Below are 13,558 nucleotides of genomic sequence, written 5' to 3' on the forward strand. Positions count from 1 at the left end.
ATTAAATGAATCGTGTAACAATTAACTCATTGAGAATTTGGGGCACCACGGAAGAAGTTGTTAAACGAGTTACCATCTCCCGAATTAAACTCGAAAGATATGTAAATATCTTACATCAATAACAGTCAATTATCACCTCAATCTCATTCTGAATGTGGCATAATCCTTGGATCTGCAAGAACCCTAGCCCTTCTGAATATTCAGTACTACACAAATTGATTTAATTATTTATTTACTAACAAAATAATAACGAAGAATACACAAACACACTTACATGAGATAAAAGTTCCTAGTGGATTAACAAGATATGACGGCTTGTTACACATGGAGAGGGAGGGGTAGGTAAAGTTCCCTCCTACTTAAATGGAACTTACGCTCAAAGGAATAATAATACTTTGCACATGAACCACCGCTCTTTAAATATATATACCAGCGTTCAAAAGTTCCGGGTCACTAAGAAATGTCCTTGTTTTTGAAAGAAAATATAATTTTTTGTCAATTGGAATAACATAAAATTGATCAGAAATACAGTGGAGACAGTCATTTACAACATTAACATTGAAGCTGGAAATAGCATATTTTTTTATGGAAAATCTACTTAAATTTGTATTTTTTTTTTAACTAGGCAAGTCAGTTAAGAACAAATTCTTATTTTCAATGACGGCCTAGGAACAGCGTTGTATGAGATCTTCAGTTTCTTGGCAATTTCTCACATGGAATAGCCTTAATTTCTCAGAACAATAGACTGACGAGTTTCAGAAGAAAGTCTTTGTTTCTGGCCATTTTAAATCAAACTTTACTTGTCACATGCGCTGAATACAACAAGTGTAGACTTTACTGTGAAATGCTTACTTACAAGCCCTTAACCAAAAGTGCAGTTCAAGAAGAAAATATTTACCAAGTAGACAAAAATTTAAAGTAACACAATAAGAATAATGAGGCTTTATACAGGGGGCACCGGTACCGAGTCAGTGTGCGGGGGTACAGGTTAGTCGAACCCACAAATGCTGATGCTCCAGATACTCAACTAGCCTAAAGGCCAGCAGTTTTCAGCTGTGCTAACATAATTGCAAAAGGGTTTTCTAATGATCAATTAGCCTTTTAAAATGATAAACTTGGATTAGCTAACACAGCGTGCCATTGGAACACAGGAGTGATGGTTGCTGATAATGGGCCTCTGTACGCCTATGTAGATATTCCATTAAAAAAAATCAGCCGTTTCCAGCTACAATAGTCAGCATTAACAATGTCTACACAGTATTTCTGATAAATTTTATGTTATTTTAATGGACAAAAAATGTGCTTTCTTTCAAAAACAAGGACATTTCTAAGTGACCCTAAAACTTGTTAATGGTAGTGTATATTTACGTGTAGCTGTCCTTGATTGCCGTTGAACCAATTTCTCAAAAAGGGTTAGGGTGTCCTATCCCACTTCAGTGTGAGACTCGGCTGGTCTTGGAGTGTTCGTTAGCATAGATACTTCAGATGTACCAACGGTTGTCTGAGAGGGATTCTTCCTTCCCACCTCATGTCTTCAGTCAAAGTTCTAAGACCACTTTTACATGCACAGCCACAGACGGTGAATGTTTCTGGTCTTTATCTTCTTCACCCGTGTTGAGAGTTTCAAAGTTTCTAACCATTTAGTAGCTTGTAGCCCTGCTCCACGCTGTCTGGTCTTGTAGTTTTAACCATTCGTGACGTCCAGCTTACACCGTCCATCTGCTTGGTCTCAAGGTTGATTATTCAGGTTCATGCTCCCGACCATTTTACACGCCATCAGCAACCCGGCATGTTTTGGTCTCACCATTTTCATCCGTGTAGCCACCGCTCCACGCTTTCTGGTCTGGTAGCTTCAACCATTCGTAACATCAATCTCACCATCTGTCTACTTGGTCTAATGTAAATTTTGTTACCAAGCCTTTTATCCTCGGGTAAAATGGGGGCTTTCCATCACGCCGACACAATGTCTGTGCTCACTTGGGCATGGTTACTGACTGAGCAAAAGTTTATATGACAAACAATTCTCATTTAGAAGACTAAAATCACATTTCTATCTTCACAAAGTATTCTCATATTTAATCATATATTTTATACAACATTTAAATGTAAACTTGATACATAGAAAGCGTACACTTTCAGAGTTACAGTTACTTTGTTATACCACCCTTAATGACATCACTAAATAATAAACAATATGGCATGATTATTCTTTAGATCCCCACCGACCATTCTTAACATTCCAATCTTTTGAAAAGTGTTCCAAAGTTCATTCTTTGGCCGTTCAAGTTTTTGGCGGCAAAGGTCTTCTGTTGACAAAGGCTTTTCTTTGGTGGATTTTTAAAATGTATTTAACCTTTATTTAACTAGGCAAGTCAGTTAAGAACAAATTCTTATTTACATTGATGGCCTACACCGGCCAAACCCGGACGACGCTAGGCCAATTGAGCTCCGCCCTATGGGTCTCCCAATCACGGCCGGTTGTGATACAGCCTGGATGGGAACCAGGGTGTCTGTCATGGCGCCTCTAGCACTGAGACGCAGTGCCTTAGACCGCTGCGCCACTCGGGAGTCTGATACTGAAAGGCAGAGAGGGAAAGTTCCCTCCTACTAAAATGTACGACCCAGTGTTAAGGTGTCATGAACGGCACAGCCCCCCTTCCCCTCTTCTTTGGGAGAGAGGGGGTCTGGCTATCTTCAAACATTTGCCTAGCTGATGGGTCCTTTCATCCACTGTCAGGAGAGTCATGACAACTACCGATGCCACATAGGCCGCTTTTCAACCAGAGAAGTCGTTTTTTTGGTTCAGTTCCTCTTAAAGTACTGAGACCATTATACATGCAATGATGTCACCTTTAGCCACAGTATGAATAGATGACAGCTCTTGAAGAGGTAAGACCATTAGGCATCCATTGATGTCGCCTTTAGCCACAGTATGAATAGATGATACCTTTTGAGGAGCTAATGATGTCTCCTTATAGCATAGTGAAGAGGGTATCCATCTAATGGGCACATGTACGATCAACTTTATATAACAAGCTCCATTTAGAGAGTGCTTATGGGTGTGCTAATAACATAGGCGAACAGTAATTGGAAATTGAAAAGTCACTTTTGTTTGAGGTTTGTCCTAATGTACAAATTGTCATTGGAAGTGGACTTTACATAGTGGAGCAAGTCACATGTACATACAATCCCAGTTTTGATCCTAATGTACATTTAAGTAATCAAATAATGTATTATTTGATTAAGGGCTTCGGAGACGAAAAGCAACAACCTCACAACAGGCCTTGGATCAACCATGCATTTACGAAACTATAAATGATAAAATCATGGGCTCTAAGTTTAAGTTACTACAAATGTGTGTGTGTCTGCCTGCATTCTGACAGAGGGAGCGTGAGACAGAAGGAGGACAGAGGGAGCGAGACAGAGGGAGCGAGACAAAGAGTGCAAGACATTTTAGACAGAGAGTGCGAGACATTTTAGACAAAGAGCGCGAGACATTTTAGACAGAGAGCGCGAGACATTTTAGACAGAGAGCGCGAGACATTTTTGACAGAGAGCGCGAGACATTTTTGACAGAGAGCGCGAGACATTTTTGACAGAGAGCGCGAGACATTTTTGACAAAGAGTGCGAGACATTTTAGAAAAAGAGCGCGAGACATTTTAGACAGAGAGCGCAAGATATTTTAGACAGAGAGCGCAAGACATTTTAGACAGACAGCGCGAGATATTTTAGACAGAGAGCGCGAGATATTTTTGACAGAGAGCGCGAGACATTTTTGACAGAGAGCGCAAGACATTTTTGACAGAGAGCGCGAGACATTTTAGACAAAGAGTGCGAGACATTTTAGACAGAGAGCGCGAGACAGAGAGCACGAGACATTTTAGACAAAGAGTGCGAGACATTTTAGACAGAGAGCGCGAGACAAGAGAGCGCAAGACATTTTAGACAAAGAGCGTGAGACATTTTAGACGGAGAGCGCGAGACATTTTAGACGGAGAGCGCGAGACATTTTAGACGGAGAGCACGAGACATTTTAGACGGAGAGCGCGAGACATTTTAGACGGAGAGCGAGAGACATTTTAGACGGAGAGCGAGAGACATTTTAGACGGAGAGCGAGAGACATTTTAGACGGAGAGCACGAGACATTTTAGACAAAGAGTGCGAGACATTTTAGACAGAGAGCGCGAGACAGAGAGCACGAGACATTTTAGACAAAGAGTGCGAGACATTTTAGACAGAGAGCGCGAGACAAGAGAGCGCAATACATTTTAGACAAAGTGCGTGAGACATTTTAGAAGGAGAGCGCGAGACATTTTAGACGGAGAGCGCGAGACATTTTAGACGGAGAGCGCGAGACATTTTAGACGGAGAGCGAGAGACATTTTAGACGGAGAGCGAGAGACATTTTAGACGGAGAGCGAGAGACATTTTAGACGGAGAGCGAGAGACATTTTAGACGGAGAGCGCGAGACATTTTAGACGGAGAGCGCGAGACATTTTAGACGGAGAGCGCGAGACATTTTAGACGGAGAGCGCGAGACATTTTAGACGGAGAGCGCGAGACATTTTAGACGGAGAGCGCGAGACATTTTAGACAGAGAGCGCGAGACATTTTAGACAGAGAGCGCGAGACATTTTTGACAGAGAGCGCGAGACATTAGACAGAGAGCGCGAGACATTAGACAGAGAGCGCGATACATTTTAGACAAAGAGTGCGAGACATTTTAGACAGAGAGCGCGAGACAGAGAGCACGAGACATTTTAGACAAAGAGTGCGAGACATTTTAGACAGAGAGCGCGAGACAAGAGAGCGCAAGACATTTTAGACAAAGAGCGTGAGACATTTTAGACGGAGAGCGCGAAAATGTGTGTGTGTCTGCCTGCATTCTGACAGAGGGAGCGTGAGACAGAAGGAGGACAGAGGGAGTGAGACAGAGGGAGCGAGACAAAGAGTGCAAGACATTTTAGAAAAAGAGCGCAAGACATTTTAGACAGAGAGCACGAGACATTTTAGACAGAGAGCGCAAGATATTTTAGACAAAGAGCGCGAGACATTTTAGACAGAGAGCGCGAGACATTTTAGACAGAGAGCGCGAGACAGAGAGCACGAGACATTTTAGACAAAGAGTGCGAGACATTTTAGACAGAGAGCGCGAGACAAGAGAGCGCAAGACATTTTAGACAAAGAGCGTGAGACATTTTAGACGGAGAGCGCGAGACATTTTAGACGGAGAGCGAGAGACATTTTAGACGGAGAGCGCGAGACATTTTAGACAGAGACATTTTAGACAGAGAGCGCGATACATTTTAGACAGAGAGCGCGAGACATTAACCGATAAACAATTGCTGCCCGACCTTCAGGCTCAGCTGTGCATCCTGCAGTGAGCGTTCTGGTGCCTGAGTGTTGTGGCCATGAATACAGGAGTGCCTCTGGATACAACACACTACTGACAGAGGGGGAGAGAGATGGAGAGAGGGAGAAAGATAGAGAGGGTGGGGAGACAGAGACAAAGAGAGAGCGAGAGAGATCGAGAGAAACCTTGGCCTACCATCACCTCTCCCTTCACTGTGACCTTCCAGTGCTACTGTACAGCCCGGCTATAAGAAGCTACTTCAAGAAAATAATACACTATGTAAAATGTGACAAGGATTTCAAGTAGGCTGACACATATAAATTATATTTCAATGGCTGACATGGATTCAGAAGTACACAGCAGTACCGGGTCAAGGCATTTTCTTCCATCCTTGGTTTCTTCCTTCCTCGCTCCCTCCCTTGCTCCCTAGAGTTACCTCTACTACTCATCTAACTCCATTCAGCAGGAGTCAGTCCATTTTCCTATAGTAGAGCTACAGGGCCAGACTAGACAGTAATCTCCCTAACCTAACCACATTAACAGTGAGTGTTCTGAATCCCCTAAGATCACTACAGTGAGATCCTATCTAGTTTGATGGGCTACGGTCTGACTTATTAGAGAGAGTAGGGATTGAGACTTGCTGGCCCCATCTGCACACGTGCAGTAGCCATGTCCTCAGGTCAACAGACCATAATACGCTTAAATCGCTCTCCCTCCCTCTTTCTCTGCGCCTAAATGCAATTACCTGTTAAGGGAGTGAGCAGTAGGCCAGTTTGAAGCATGCATTAAGACTAACCCAGAGCCCACAGGCACCAATAATTACATCAGCTTTAAGATCCCCTGCTTTAATGAAGTAGCTACTGTACCGGTCTCTCTGGTCCACTCTAAGCACTGCTCCATGCAGAAAGTCGTAAATAGGGAGGGCCTAACGGACACATGCACAAACTCTGAAACAGTTGCAAATTAGAGAGACATCATAGTGTCACCAACAAAAACATAAACAATAGGTATGTAGCAAATGCACACTATGGCATTCATTTTCCACGTACTGTATATTGCACTTTTCGGTAGTGCTCAAAGCATGCTATTCCGAGGGCAGCGTTTACTTTTCAAATCAAAGCAATGAGCCCAATCAGTCCTCCATGACAACAAACTCATAAACAACAGAGTAGGCTAATAAGTCCTTCGTTTTTGGGTTATGCTCAGGTAAAACAATTGGGCTAATCTATAATTCCATATTCTATAATTCCATATTAAATTAATTGTAATGACTGGAAATCTGACAGACTTTGGTTTTTAATGTAAAGATATGGCCTAATCGTATTATTATCTGCAGTATAAAGCAATGGGTTAGAAGAAGCCTACATAACCAACCCATAAAGTTAAATGCAAAATCCATTTATGGCCAGATATGTAAACTCTAAACACTGATTTATCCTGTAACAGATGTTGATGAATTAGTAATATAATGTTTTGTCTTAAGGGGAATGTAATCTAAAAGTAACTGAAAGTAATTGAAAGTAATCAGATTACATTGCTGAGTTTGGGTCGTCCAAAAGTTACCTTACTGATTACAATTGTGGACAGGTAACTAGTAACTGTAACTAGTAACTGTAACAGGCTAAGCATGCTTAATACCTGGCCTACTGCAGAGCACTAGGGAAGTACGGAGTGAGGCCACAGTGCAAGTGTAAGGGTTATGGTACACTTAACCTGACCCATAGTACTCAGATGATACCCTGTGATCTAGACTGTCCAGCTCAGTCAGAGGTCAGTATGAAGACTGTGTGATGCTGTCTCTCATATCTGATTCTTCCCCTCCCTAGCGCTCTCTCACTTTATCTATTGCCCTCGCTCTCTGTACTGCCCTCGCTCTCTGTACTGCCCTCGCTCTCTGTCCTGCCCTCGCTCTCTGTCCTGCCCTCGCTCTCTGTCCTGCCCTCGCTCTCTGTCCTGCCCTCGCTCTCTGTCCTGCCCTCGCTCTCTGTCCTGCCCTCGCTCTCTGTCCTGCCCTCGCTCTCTGTACTGCCCTCGCTCTCAATCACTCTCTCTCCATCCCTTCCTCCCTCACACCATCCCTCGCTTCTTCCTCTCTCTCCCTCCCTTTCCCGCTCCCCATATCTCCACAAAGCCACAGCTCTAGGCTGTCTGTGATAAACTATTTGACTGTAGCTTTGATCCTCTGAGGCAATGGCAGGAAATATCCACATTCCACACTTTGTTCCTCTTTCTTCTTTTATTTTCTCGCCGTTCTGCTATTCTCAACTAGAAACTGAGCCATTGGGTCACTGTCTGTCTCTGTCACGTCTCTGCCCTCACCAACAATGACAACTATTCCCTTTTTCATCCCAGGAATGACAAGACTCTCACGATCGATGCATGGCTAATGAGGTTTTCAGGGCAGCCATTTCTTCCCCTTTATATTCTGTTAGTAGCTAAACAATGTAAAACACAATCTTTGGAGACTGAGGCTATTTATTGTGTGTGTCGGCACCTATCAACAAAGTGAACAACAGAGGACAACATAGAAAGTGTGCCTGTCTGTCTGTCTGTCTGTCGCTGGAGGCGTCTGTTACAGAGATGACAGCTACAGATAACCCTGAGTCACAATAGACCTGCTGAACACCGGGCTGTATACACACACACACACACACACATACCCCTACAAACACACAGGAGGCGTGGTGAGGAGGACAAAGCCATATTGACGCACCTCCATCAACCTTCTCTCCATCTATCGCTCCCTCTGCCGACTGGCAGAGTGTGTGAGTGTGTGAGTGTGTGAGTGTGTGTGTGTGTGTGTGTGTGTGTGTGTGTGTGTGTGTGTGTGTGTGTGTGTGTGTTCAGGGATAACCTGGCTCCTCACTGTGTGGGAACAATCAGCAATCATGGGCTTAACTGGAAAAGGATCTCACTCACACTGAGAACCTGTCCTCTTCTCTTCTCCCCCTACCTCTCTAATTCTAGGACTCATTGATTGTGAGTGCTCTCACATATTTGAACGGGGTCTGCAAGGTACTTAAATGTGCATGTGAATGGGGGCTTATAGTTTGAGTATTTGTTAGATGTGTCAGCAAACGGACTGAATAGAGAGTGTGAGTGCTGGCTGTGTGTGTGTGTGTGTGTGTGTGTGTGTGTGTGGTGTGTGTGTGTGTGTGTGTGTGTGTGTGTGTGTGTGTGTGTGTGTGTGTGTGTGTGTGTGTGTGTGTGTGTGTGTGTCAGAAACAAGGAGAATATGAGTGACAGGCCTCTCTATCAGCTGTGTGATTGAGTAGCTAGCGGAGCTGAAAAAGAGGCATCCAGCTGTCAATAAAAGGTAGGGGAGAGAGCCGCAGTCAGCCAGAAAAACTCCCTCTTCCCCCTGCCTCCCCATCACTCCCTAACCGTCTCATTCCATTCTCTCAGTCTCTCCTGCCTCCGCCTCCCTCCTGCCACCCTCCCTCCCCCCTCCCTCAACCTGAGTCTCCCTCCCAATGTTTCTCCTTACATCCCCATTGTTTCATTATCCTCCCTCTCTCCAGGGCTCCAGACTGTGACCATATAGTCACATTTTCTGACCCTTTGACTGTGCAAGTTAAATTTAGAATTGGCCGAGCTGCACATTTTTACATGGTCACCTCCTATTTTTAGGAGGCTAAAACCAGGATTTGGTCAAACAGAAAAGTAAAATATCCTCACGATTCCTATAACGAAAGTGTCTGCCTGTTCTGGGAGAAAAAAAGTGGTTCTGATTGTATAACATTTTAAAATCCAATAGCGGGGAAAACACAGCGATCCTGTTGTCACAGTTAAGGAGGTTCTCAGCTTTCTGTACTTAAAAAAAAATAATCTACTCTCAATTTTGAGCTCAATAGCAACTATTTTACAACCAAGACATTTGATATGACTTTGAGATACAGAGTGTGATAAATGCGTATTGGCCATTGCGATTGCATAGGCCTCATTGGGTGGTAGGCTACAACTGTAACGGTTTTTGGAGATTACATTAACTTTTAGACTAATACATGGCTATTAGTGGGTATTACAGTATATTTAGAGTTACTTTAACAGTAAAATATAACAGCCTAATTGTCTACCCAAAATGCATGACAATCACTGGATTAGGTTGAAAATTTGAATATTTTGAAACATGAATAGATACGATTTTTTAAAATTATTATTGAATACCATCTCAGTAGTCGATTACACGTTTTAATAAAGCACTGAATAACTTTATAAGATGATAAAATGTTGTTCTATCACGTGACGCTGCGAAGAAAAATGGGTGCAACCAAATTATGGACTGGTGCCACCAACTGAAAATGTTTGTCTGGAGCCTTGTTCTCCCTGGCTCTGGCTCTGGCTCTTCTCCATGTCTCCCCCGCCTCCTCCTGGGCACAGTTGAGTGAATCTAATTGGCAGGGGTGCGCTAGGGTGAGATATTCCCCCAAACAAAGACTGGCATCACCCTTCCCTGGGCTCCAACCACAGCCACCCTCACACACAGACACACCACACACACAGGAGCAAGCTGAACCCGGGCAGAAGCTATGAGTCACGGTTCATTTTAAACATCCCGGAGCAGTAATAACAGAATAGCAACCAACTGCACCTCTCACTACATCGCCTCAACACTGGCTACACCAGCAGGCTGCACCAGCCTCCCACAGAAGGGACCCTTTAGCTCACAGCTAAACCAGCAGATAGTCAAGTGTGTGCCTGTGTGTGGTCCCTCCAGTTGCTAGTGAGACAGATATTACACAAACCTTGCTCTTAATCCAGCGCTCTAGCTATGTCAGGGATGGGCCCCCCTTTGAAGGATCAATTCCCCCCCCAGTCGGGGTCTCAACTTATGGTTGCGAGTTCGAATAGTAGAATACACAAGGTGCAATTTAAACATTTATTTGTGCGTCAACAGTTTCTCTCTTGTTATGTCAGTCACTGATAGTCAGCCAATCAGCCCATGTCAGCAAATAATATTTTAGATATTTAGCCAAATATTTTAGCCAAATCATACTGAACAAAAATATAAACATGATATATCCCATAATGTAAAAGATCCCAGAAATGTGCCATATGCACAAAAAGCTTCTCCTGGCTAGTGAGCATTTATCCTTTGCCAAGATAATCCATCCACCTGACAGCTGTAGCATATCAAGAACCAGATTAAACTGCATGGTTATTACACAGGTGCACCTTGTGCTGGAGACAATAAAAAAGGCCACTCTAAAATGTGCAGTTTTGTCACACAACACAATGCCACAAGAGGGAGTGTGACATTGGCATGTTGACTGCAGGAATGTCCACCAGAGCTGTTGACAGAGAATTTAATGTTAATTTCTCTACCATAAGCCACCGACAACGTGTAACCACAACAGCCCAGGACCTCCACAAACTGCTTCTTCACCTGCGGTGAATGAAATGCACCTGTGTAACAGTCGTTAAGACACTAACAGCTTACAGACGGGAGGCAATTAAGGTCACAGCTAAAACTTAATACACTAAAGAGGCCTTTCTACTGACTCTGAAAAACAACAAAAGAAAGATGCCCAGGGTCCCTGCTCATCTGCGCGAGAACTGCAGATGTAGCCAGGGCAATAAATTGCAATGTCCGTACTGTGAGACGCCTAAGACAGCGCTACAGGGAGACAGGACGGAGAGCTGATCGTCCTCGCAGTGGCAGACTACGTGTAACAACACCTGCACAGGATCGGTACATCCGAACATCACACCTGCGGGACAGGTACAGAATGGCAACAACAACTGCCCGAGTTACACCAGGAACGACCAATCCCTCCATCAGTGCTCAGACTGTCCGCAATAGGCTGAGAGAGGCTGGACTGAGGGCTTGTAGGCCTGTTGTAAGGCAGGTCCTCACCAGACATCACCGGCAAAAACGTCACCTTTGGTCACAAACCCACTTGCTGGACCAGACAGGACTGGAAAAAAGTGCTATTCACTGACGAGTCGCGGTTTTGTCTCACCAGGGGTGATGGTCGGATTCGCGTTTATAGTCGAAGGAATGAGCGTTACACCGAGGCCTGTACTCTGGAGGATCGATTTGGAGGTGGAGGGTCCGTCATGGTCTGGGGCGGTGTGACACAGCATCATCGGACTGAACTTGTTGTCATTGCAGGCAATCTCAATGCCGTGCATTACAGGAAAGACATCCTACTCCCTCATGTGGTACCTCCTTCCTGCAGGCTCATCCTGACATGACACTTCAGCATGACAATGTCACCAGTCATACTGCTCGTTCTGTGCGTGATTTCCTGCAAGACAGTAATGCCAGTGTTCTGCCATGGCCAGCAAAGAGCCCGGATCTCAATCCCATTGAGCACGTCTGATACCTGTTGAATCTCAAGGGTGAGGGCTAGGGCCATTCCCCCAGAAATATCCGGGAACTTCAGGTGCCTTGGTGGAAGAGTGGGGTAACATCTCAGAGCAAGAACTGGCAAATCTTGTGCAGCCCATGAGGAGGAGATGCACTGCAGTACTTAATGCAGCTGGTTGCCACACCAGATACTGACTGTTACTTTTGATTTTTTACCCCACTTTGTTCTGGGACACATTATTCCATTTCTGTTAGTCACCTCTGTGGAACTTGATCAGTTTATGTCTCAGTTGTTGAATCTTGTTATGTTCATACAACTATTTACACATGTTAAGTTTGCTGAAAATAAACACAGTTGAGAGTGAGAGGACATTTATTTTTTTGCTGAGTTTAGATCCAACAGTGCAGTAATATCTACAGTTGAAGTCGGAAGTTTACATACACTTAGGTTGAAGTCATTAAAACTCGTTTTTCAACCACTCCACAAATTTCTTGTTAACAAACTATAGTTTTGGCAAGTCAGTTAGGACATCTACTTTGTGCCTGACAAGTAATTTTTCCAACAATTGTTTACAGACAGATTATTTCACTTATAATTAATTCACTGTATCACAATTCCAGTGGGTCAGAAGTTTACATACACTAAGTTGACTGTGCCTTTAAACAGCTTGGAAAATTCCAGAAAATTATGTCATGGCTTTAGAAGCTTCTGATAGGCTAATTGACATCATTTGAGTCAATTGGAGGTGTACCTGTGGATATATTTCAAGGCCTACCTTCAAACTCAAACCCTCTTTGCTTGACATCATGGGAAAATCAAAAGAAATCAGCCAAGACCTCAGAACAAATTTTGTAGACCTCCACAAGTCAGGTTCATCCTTGGGAGCAATTTCCAAACACCTGAAGGTACCGCGTTCATCTGTACAAAAAATAGTACACAAGTATAAACCCCAATGGAACCACGCAGCCGGTATACCGCTCAGGATGGAGACGCATTCTGTCTCCTAGAGTTGAACATACCTTGGTGCGAAAAGTGCAAATCAATCCCAGAACAACAGCAAAGGACTTTGTCAAGATGCTGAAGGAAACAGGTACAAAGTATCTATATCCATAGTAAAACGAGTGCTATATCGACATAACCTGAAAGGCCGCTCAGCAAGGAAGAAGCCACTTCTCCAAAACCGCCATAAAAAAGCCAGACTACGGTTTGCAACTGCACATGGGGACAAAGTTCGTACTTTTGGGAGAAATGTCCTCTGGTCTGATGAAACAAAAATAGAACTGTTTGGCCATAATGACCAGTGTTATGTTTGGAGGAAAAAGGGGGAGGCTTGCAAGCCGAAGAACACCATCCCAACCGTGAAGCACAGGAGTGGCAGCATCATGTTGTGGGGGCAAAGTGAGAAGATTATATATATTGAAGCAACATCTCAAGACATCAGTCAGGAAGTTAAAGCTTGGTCGCAAATGGGTCTTCCAAATGGACAATGACCCCAAGCATATTTCCAAAGGTGTGGCAAAATAGCTTAAGAACAACATAGTCAAGGTAATGGAGTGGCCATCACAAAGCCCTGACCTCAATCCCATAGAAAATGTGTGGGCAGAACTGAAAAAGCATGTGCGAGCAAGGAGGCCTACAAACCTGACTCAGTTACACCAGCTCTGTCAGGAGGAATGGGCCAAACTTCACCCAACTTATTAAGGGAAGCTTGTGGAAGGCTACCCGAAACGTTTGACTAAAGTTAAACAATTTAAAGGCAATGCTACCAAATACTAATTGAGTGTATGTAAACTTCTGACCCACTGGGAATGTGATGAAAGAAATAAAAGCTGAAAGAAATAATTCTCTACTATTATTCTGACATTTCACATTCTTAAAATAAAGTGGT

The 13,558-nt window shown here is 43.7% G+C and overlaps 1 protein-coding gene across 2 annotated transcripts in view; it reads right to left on the reverse strand.

The window, feature by feature from the left end:
- LOC120049843 (TBC1 domain family member 22B-like) overlaps positions 1-13,558 on the reverse strand; it is a 189,730-nt gene that overhangs the window by 76,061 nt on the left and 100,111 nt on the right. The gene's annotated exons all lie outside the window — the stretch shown is intronic.

Source organism: Salvelinus namaycush, chromosome 6, assembly GCF_016432855.1.
Source record: "Salvelinus namaycush isolate Seneca chromosome 6, SaNama_1.0, whole genome shotgun sequence".
NCBI classification, from domain to species: domain Eukaryota; kingdom Metazoa; phylum Chordata; class Actinopteri; order Salmoniformes; family Salmonidae; genus Salvelinus; species Salvelinus namaycush.